The sequence below is a fragment of the Nomascus leucogenys genome, chromosome 15, assembly GCF_006542625.1.
Source record: "Nomascus leucogenys isolate Asia chromosome 15, Asia_NLE_v1, whole genome shotgun sequence".
NCBI lineage: Eukaryota > Metazoa > Chordata > Mammalia > Primates > Hylobatidae > Nomascus > Nomascus leucogenys.
In genome coordinates, this window is record NC_044395.1 from 5,200,917 (window position 1) to 5,209,803 (window position 8,887).

At 46.3% G+C, this 8,887-nt stretch overlaps 1 long non-coding RNA gene across 1 annotated transcript; it reads left to right on the forward strand.

Annotated features, from left to right (window-relative positions):
* Positions 1 to 827: 827 nt before the first annotated feature.
* On the forward strand, positions 828 to 5,822 carry LOC105737583. Its single transcript, XR_001113275.2, has 2 exons — positions 828 to 955; positions 5,468 to 5,822. It is a non-coding gene; the product is annotated as an uncharacterized LOC105737583 (long non-coding RNA).
* The last annotated feature ends 3,065 nt before the right edge of the window (positions 5,823 to 8,887 follow it).

The following is an 8,887-nucleotide window of genomic DNA, read 5'->3' on the forward strand; positions in this document are numbered from 1 at the left end:
AGGCGCTCCTCACTTCCCAGACGATGGGTGGCTGGGCAGAAGCGCTCCTCACTTCCCAGACGGGGGGGCTGGGCAGAGGCGCTCCTCACGTCCCAGACGGGGCGGCAGCCGGGCAGGGGCTGCAATCCCAGCACCCTGGGAGGCCAAGGCAGGCGGCTGGGAGGCGGAGGCTGCAGCGAGCCAAGACCATGCCACCGCACTCCAGCCCGGGCAACACCGAGCACCGAGTGAGCGAGACTCCGTCTGCAGTCCCAGCACCTCAGGAGGCTGAGGCGGGCAGAGCACTCGGGGTCAGGAGCTGGAGACCAGCCTGGCCAACATGGCGAAACCGCGCCTCCAGCCAAAGGAGAAAAGCAGGCAGCGGTGGTGATGCGCGCCGGCAATCCCAGGCAGCCCGCAGGCCGGGGCAGGAGAATCACGGGAACCGGAGGCAGGGAGTGTGCAGCGCGCCGACTAGATTCCAGCCTGGGCCACAGAGGGAATAAAAGAAAGAAAAGAAAAGGAAAGAAAAGGAAAGAAGGAAGGAAGGAAGGAAGGAAATCTTCTTAGTGTCTAATCTGCTGTTAATCTCATCCAATGTATTTTCATGTTAGACATTGTAGTTTTAACTTCACAAGTTCAATTTGGGTGTTTAAAAAATATCTTCTATATATCTACCAACATGTTCAGTCTTCTAAATTTTTGAGCATATAGGATACAATTATAATAACTATTTCCACTAATTCTATAGTCTGTGTCATTTCTGGGTTGTTTTTCATGTTTGTTTTCTCTATATTAAGGGTCATATTTTCCTGTTTTTTTTTGCATGCCTGGTAATTTTTTATTAGATGCAAGACATTGTGATTTTGACCTTGTTGGATGCTGCACCTAAAGGTGGATGGAAGAGGAAGAGCCTTGAGGGCTACCATTCTGGCTGGAGAAGCGGCACCAGGTTCCCTCTTGTGGATGCAGCAAGGTAAGAAAGTAAAGTGGATGTTCTCTTCTGGGAGAGAAGCGGCCTCCGACTCTGCCTGTGGACTGAAACACGCACTTGCATTGCTGTGGCTTAGCTGAGGGCTTGTAACTCAGGACAGGAGCAGTGATGGTGACAAGAGCAGGGGAGTGATACGGGAGAGGTACAGCCCCAGCCCCAGGACACAGCAGATCTCAGTATTGGGAAGCGAGGAGTTCAGTATCAGTAAAGTGAGCCATAAGAGAGAAAGGAAAGCAGCCTTTGCAGACAGAGGTGGAACCAGTTGAAAGGAGGAGGGGAGCTCCTTGCAAAGAACGTTGCTGGTAGCATCTAGAGGCTGTGGGGATCATTCTCAGGCCATCCAAGAACTCTGAGAAGATTGGGGGGAAGCCGGAATTTCACTGTGGTTGCTAGGATGGGCTCAAGCCCGAGGCTATTTTTATTTAAATGCCATTATTTTTGTTTTTATTTTTTGATATTAACCCTGTCAGGTTAGTGAGCCTAGAGAATACCTGTTATAAATGAAATATAATTCTGAAATGTTAATGTGTGGGAAGGAATAAGTAAGGCTTGAGAAATATAACCTGGGCATGTAATGATGCTAGAGAACTTACAATCTTTGCCTGAAAGTTTTGGATGCACAAAAGTCCTTTATTGTCATTTTATTTATTTACTTAGTTCTTACTGAGATTGAGACAGTCTTACTGTATAATGCCTAAAGATCTCATGTAAGAGTGATACTGGCTTTTTTTCCCTATTGGTTTCTTTTTCTTTTCTTTTCTTTTTTTTTTTTTTGAGACGGAGTCTCGCTCTGTCGCCCAGGCTGGAGTGCAGTGGCGCTATCTCGACTCACTGCAAGCTCTGCCTCCTGGGTTCAGCCACTCTCCTGCCTCAGCCTTCTGAGTAGTTGGGACTACAGGGGCCCACCACCACGCCCGGCTAATTTTTTGTATTTTTTGTAGAGACGGGGTTTCACCATATTAGCCAGGATGGTCTTGATCTCCTGACCTTGTGATCCACCTGCCTCGGCCTCCCAAAGTGTTGGGATTACAGGCGTGAGCCACTGCATTCGGCCACATAAGATCTTTAGTGGTGATTTGTGAGATTTTGGTGGACACATTGCCCGAGCAGTATACACTGCACCCAAATTGTAGTCTTTTATCCATCACTCCCTTCCTACCCTTTCTCCCTGAGTCCCCAAAGTCCACTGTGTCATTCTTATGTCTCTGTATCCATAGCTTAGCTCCCACATATGATTGAGAACATACAATGTTTGGTTTTCCATTCCTGAGTTACTTCACTTAGAATAATAGTCTCCAGTCTCATCCAGGTTGCTGTGAATGCCATTAATTCATTCCTGTTTATGGCTGAGTAGTATTCCATCGTATATGTATACAGCAGTTTCTTTATCCACTCACTGACTGATGGGCATATGGGTTGGTTCCACATTTTTACAACTGAGAATTGTGCACTATAAACATATGTGTGCAAGTATCCTTTTCGTGTAATGACTTCTTTTCCTCTGGGTAGATACCCAGTAGTGGATACCCTAATATGTTTTCCAAACTTTTAGATTTCTCTTCTTAGGAATGCCGATTTTTCTTTGGTTTGGTCATTTAACATAATCCCAGACTTCTTGGAGGCTTTGTTCATATTTTTTTATTCTTTGTCTTTGTTGGATTATTTTGAAAACCTTGTCTGTGAGCTCTGAGGTTCTTTCTCCTGCTCATTCGCTTCTGTTGCTGAGACTTTCCAGAGCATTTTGAATTTCTATAACTGCATCCATTGGTTCCTGAAGTTTTGATTGCTTTTTATTATATGCTACCTATTTCACTGAAAATTTCTCCCCTTACTTTTTGTATTTTTTTTTTTATTTCCTTAAATTGGGCTTTGCCTTTTTCTGGCACCTCTTTGACTGGCTTAATAACTGACCTTATGAATTCTTTTTCAGGTAAATCAGGGATTTTTTTTTGGTTGGATCCATTGCTGGTGAGCTAGTGTGATTTTTTGGAGGGTATTAAAGAGCCTTGTTTTGTCATTACCAGAGTTGGTTTCCTAGTTCCTTCACATTTGGATAGGCTCTGTCGGAGGGAAGGTCTAGGGCTCAAGGCTGTTGTTCAGATTCTTTTGTCCCACAGGGTGTTCCCTTGATGTAGTACTCTCCCCCTTTTCCTAGGATGTGGCTTCGTGAGATCTGAGCTGTAGTGATTATTATCTCTCTTCTGAATTTAGTCACCCAACAGGTCTACCAGGCTCGGGGCTGGCCCCAGGAGTTGTCTGAACAGAGTCTTGTGATATGAACCATCTGTGAGTCTCTCAGCTGTGGATACCAACGCCTGCTCTGGTGGAGGTGGTGGGGGGTGAAATGGACTCTGTGAGGGTCCTTCGTTTTGGTGGTTTAATGCACTATTTTTGAGCTGGTTGGCTTCCTGGTGGGACGTGGCACTTTCCAGAGAGCATCAGCTGTGGTAGTATGGGAGGGATCAGGCGGTGGGTGGGGCCCTAGAATTCCCAAGAGTATATGCTGTTTGTCTTCAGCTACCAGGGTGGGTAGGGAAGGATCATTAAGTGGGGGCAGCGCTAGGCATGTCTGAGTTCAGCCTCTCCTTGAGCAGATCTTGCTTGTGGGGGATGGAGGTGTGGTTCCCAGGTCAATGGAGTTATGGTCCTAGGAGGATTATGCTGCCTCTGCTGTGTCATGCAGTTGTCGGGGAAGTGAGGGAAAGCCGGCAATCACAGGCCTCACCCAGCTCCCACACAACCCAAAGGGCCAGTCTCACTCTCACCATTCCCCGCTCAACAGCACCAAGTCTGTGTCCAAGCAGTGGGCAAGTGGGGCTGAGAGCTTGCCCCAGGCTACCAGCCTCCCAGCTGTGAAAGCTGTGAACCCTTCATGCTTCCCCGCCTGTGGTCTGCACACAGGATTCACGCCCTCCCTGTAGTTCTGGCCAGGAGACTTCTTGTTCAGTTGGAATTGTTACAAAGTTCAGCTGGAGGCTTCCTTCTCCCTGTGGTCTTTTCCCAGTGCCTCTGGTAGCCCTCTCCAGTGACCCCTGGGAGGCAAGGCAGAAATGGCTTGCTAGGGCACCCAGAGAGCCCACAGGGATTTCCCACTGCTTCCTGTACCACTGCATTTCACTCGGCTCTCTAAATTGACTCAGCACCAGGTAATGTCAGAATCTTCTCCAGTGATCTAGATCTTGAGGTTCCCCAGTGAGGTTGTGTGTTTGGGAGTGAATGATGCCCCTTTCCCACTTCCATAGTTTGGGCACTCATGGTATTTGGGGTGTCTCCCAGGTCCTGCAGGAGCAATTCACTTCCGTCAGAGGGTCTGTGGGTTCTCTTGGCTTTCCTGATTTCTTCCTGCAGTCATTCTGGAGCAAAAGTTCATGATGCAATACTCCACATGCTGCTCTGTCCATCTGAGTGGGAGCTGCAATCTAGGCCTGCCTCCTGTCTGCCATGATCCTTCCACAGAGATATTAGCTTTGACACTCGTCTATGTGGACGAAAAAGCCACAGGACCCTTTAATTTCTATTTTAGTATTCCTCATATATTTTCTGCATTCATTTACATGTCTGCCTCCCCAGCAACTTCTTATGGCACCATGCTTTGTAATTACCATGTGCTGAGTGGCTGCTAAGTGACAGATATTTATATACTTTATGTGGCTTAACTTACACACTCTTCTGAGAAGCTGTATAAATTTCATTCTCTTGTTTTTGTTTCCAGGTCTAGGAAATAGAGGTACAGTGAGATAAAATAAGTTGCCCAAAGCCATATGGCGATTAAGACTTGAACTCTAAAAGGGTTTTATTTTTAATGCTATTTAATTAACTTACTTTTTTGAGACAGGGTCTTGCTGTGTTGCCCAGGCTGGTGTGCAGTGGTGCAGTCACAACTCACTGCAGCCTCTACCTCCTGAGCTCAAGGGATCCTCCCATCTCAGCCTCCCAAGTAGCTCGGACCACAGGAAGGTGCCACCACGCCAGGCTAATTTTTTATTTTTTAGTAGAGATGGGGCTCTCACTGTGTTGCCGAGGCTGGTCTTGAACTCCTGGGCTCAGGCAGTTCTTCTATCTCAGCCTCCCAAAGTGCTGAGGTTACAGGCCTGAGCTACTGTGCCCGACCTGTTTTGTTAATCTCTAAGTGCCCTGCATCTGCTCTACGGAGTGTGGTGTAGTCCTTGATATTGGATAACTGAGTAACGCAGGTAGTTTGTGTGAGAAGTGCAGTAACCACTTGGTGAATGGAAGATGATGCTGTACACTTGCCTGTGGTTCACAGCTGGGACACTGTGGTTACCAGGACATAGCTTCCAGAATGGCTGACTAAAACTAGAAAATGCAGACTCCACTGGGTCTTTGTGTTTCTGTTTTTCAAACGGGAAAATTAATTCTGCCATTTACCTTCAAAGAGTTAGTGGGAGTGACATAAAATTGTTGATAAAAATCTTTGGAAGTCTCAGTGAGGGGATCTGCTAGCATTGATGAAATTATTTCATTTGTGAACAGTCTAAGGGCCAAGGGAAGAGAAGAGTGACATAGAATCTCCTTTCCTTGAGATCTTAGAATCACGCCTGCCTCCTTACCTCCATCCAGGACTGTTAAAAAACTCCCAAAGCAGGGACTTTTAGGCCCACAAGTACTTAGCCTCCTCTTCCCACCTCCTGTTCATCTCCGTTTCCAATGTTCCACTGCCATCACTGCCAGGAAGTTCTGCAGAGAAGAATGAAGAAGAACCGTATGATCCTAAACATGTTCTCTGAAGATACTATCAACCCACCATTGGCCTTATTTACTGGAATGTTTTTATAACTTTTATTTGACACCTCTTCCCATCGTTTAAAATTAATCTGGTGCTTCCCTGCATAATCTCTTGAGATTTGTACATGTCTCCCAGCATCACATTTGTCCTTTTAACAAGCACACTCCTTCCACTGCTCATGGCCAACTTGGGTTCACTACAACCAGGGAATCTATGTCTTGCAACAATCAAGTCTTTATCAAACTTGAATTTATTTTCTTTTGTTTCTGAGAACTGTAATTCCACTCCAAGGCCTATACCGTACCCCACAGAGCTGCATGTATGTTTAACGAAAACATGTCCTAGAATATTCACAATACTTCTACTACTTATGCCCTCAAACTGGAAACTACCCAAATACCAGAGAGTAGAATGGATGAATGAATTGTAGTAATACTTATTGAATACGATACAATAATGATAATGAATTAACTGGAACTATATCCAAGAAGGATGAATCTCACAGGCATTATGCTGGCTGAAATGAGCCAATCGCAGAAGTGTACATATTCTATAACTCTGCTACAGAAAGTTCAAAGAACAGGCAAAACCAATGCACAATGTTAGAAGCTGGGATTGCATTTATCCTGGGGTAGGGGATGGAGTATTGGCTGGAAGCAGGGATGAGGAGGCCCTCTGCTGTTTTTGTTGTATTCTCTTTACCTGGGTGCTGGTTTTGAGGGTGTGTTCACTTTGTGAAAATACACTGAGCTGTAAACTTATGACCTATGTACATTTCTGTATGTGTGTTTTTATAAAACTTACAGAAAACAAAGAAGAAGTATATTGCCATATATTGATTGGACTCTATTTTGGGCTATCTTGGAAACTGCAGCTTGAAGACAGCTAGGCCTCAGCATATGCCCTGACCTCCTGCAATCTAAGCTGTGGATTCTGGTCAACTTTGAGAGAATAATCAAGCCAATTTTCAGAGAAGCAGTTTCTATGTCTTTCAGGTCCTTGTGTCCTAAGGGATTAGGAGCATTAGGGACCTGGTCTCAGTGTGATCCTGAGAGCTCATCCATTCTCTGGTCATCCTTCAAAGAAATACCAGGCTCCTGAATTCATCTGCACAAACAGAGCTGGCCAGGCTACCTGCTGCCCGCCATCCCATTGTCTTTCCTGCATTGTTGTGGGACTCTGGCCACACTTACCTTCCAAAATAACTGTGCAGTTGTCATCATTGTTCAGGAGACTATTTTGGAACACTGGCTTAGCTTGGTGATGTGTAGAGATCCAGGAAGGGCCTCAGCTGTCGGGAGGGAGGCCCAGGGCCATCAGGGAGCTGGGGGTGGTAAGAAGTGACAGGGATTGGGCTTCAGGAGGTGCAGAGGGGCCCAGGGGGGAGCACCGTTCCTGACAAGTGTTCAGTCTTGGTGTGGAGAATTGGAAAGAAAGAGGAGAAAGGATGGGGGCGGGGATCGGGTGCAGGTTGGAGGGAAGCAGGGAGGGCAGAAAAGAGTGAAGGAACATTAGGTTGATTAGTGCTGGCGGAAGAGGTAAGGAGAGACCTGGTTCACAGAGGAGGGGCTGGGAAGTGAGGGTGTGAGTTGAAGGACACTAATGGTACGCTGACATATTGTTTCAAGAGTGGTTTCTATAGCCTGGAGGACTTAAGGACAGCTGTTGGGAACTTTCTACGGAGTGATAGAAAAGTAAGTGGGAGAAAGGGGGTGTGATGATTGACAGGCAGCCTAATGTTGAGTCAGGTGACATCCTGCCATATTTAGCAATGGAATAGGTGGTCAGATGACCTTACAGTCTTCAGGGCTGGGAGATGGCAGAACCATCTCACAGGGGTTGTGACAGGGGAGTTGGGTAGATGTGTTCTCAGTGGGCAAAGGTGGAATTCCCTTCTCTTTTCTGTTTTCTCTTGACATCACAGGCCTGCAGAAACAGCATACCATGAGTTAAAACCCCTCAGTTGCATCGGTTTTTGCACCCCCATGATTTGACAGGGTCTCTAGCTCTTTCAAAGTCTGCAGCAAGACAGAGGAAAAGTCTGGGCTCATGTAGGGGTGTTTCATGTGCTTGTGTACAAATTAGCCCCCACAGGACTCTGCAGCTCCACGTCGCTCTGCTGGGCACTGGGGCCATGTGCTCTGTTGGTCTACGGGAACCTCTGTCTCCCTAGAGTTACAGTTTAAGAGAGGGGTCTCCCAAAAAGGATGCTAATGTCCCAGGATTTTATGGACTTTAAGTAAAACTTTTTTTTCTGTTGTACTCAGAATATTTTGAAGCTTTGTTCCTAGGTCACCTCACAGTGCCTGAATTCTTTCCTTTCTTTTCTTAGACACGGGGTCTTGCTCTCTCACCCAGGCTGGAGTGTAGCAGCTATTCACAGGTGTGATCATAGCACACTGCAGCCTCCTGGGCTCAAGCAATCCCCCTGCTTCAGCCTACTGAGTAGCTGGGACCATAAGCAGGAGCCCATGCCCAGCTTCAATTCTTCTTTTCCTACAATAAGTTCTGGTCCAGAAAATTTTGCAACTCACCCCCGCCCTTCACTCCACAAAAAGACTTCCACTGGGATTCCTGTTAATATGCCAGACTCACTTAAATTCCTGGGATGGATCCAGTCTCGGTTTAAGTGAAGATTCCTGCTTCATCTCAGAGCCTGGCCATTTTGAGGAGCAGATGGTTTTACCCGTCTGCCCACTGGTCCCTTGCTGCATTGTCTAGGCCTGTCCTTTCTCATCTAGTGTCCTAATCCCCTCCTCATCACCTCACAACGGAGAAAGCTGTGTTGCTTTCTCTCAGGATTTTCCTGCTTTTCAAAAGAGCCAGGGCACTATGTGCTTTCATGCAGGACCTAAGCAAATAAGGACATCTCAAGGAGGTGCCCAACTCTTAACCTGGTGCCCACCCCACCCTGGAGAGGACAGTTCTTGTTCATAGGGTACACGATTGTCTATGTCAAAGACCCAAGGAGATTGCAAAAACCTCTTAGAACTAATAAGTGAGTTTAACAAGTTTGCAGGATATAAGGTTAACACACATATACAAACAAATCAATTGTATTTCTATACAGCAGCATATTAGGGTTCTCTAGGGAAACAGAACCAATAGGATACACACACACATGTATATATACACACACATTTATACACGTATATATGTGAGAGATA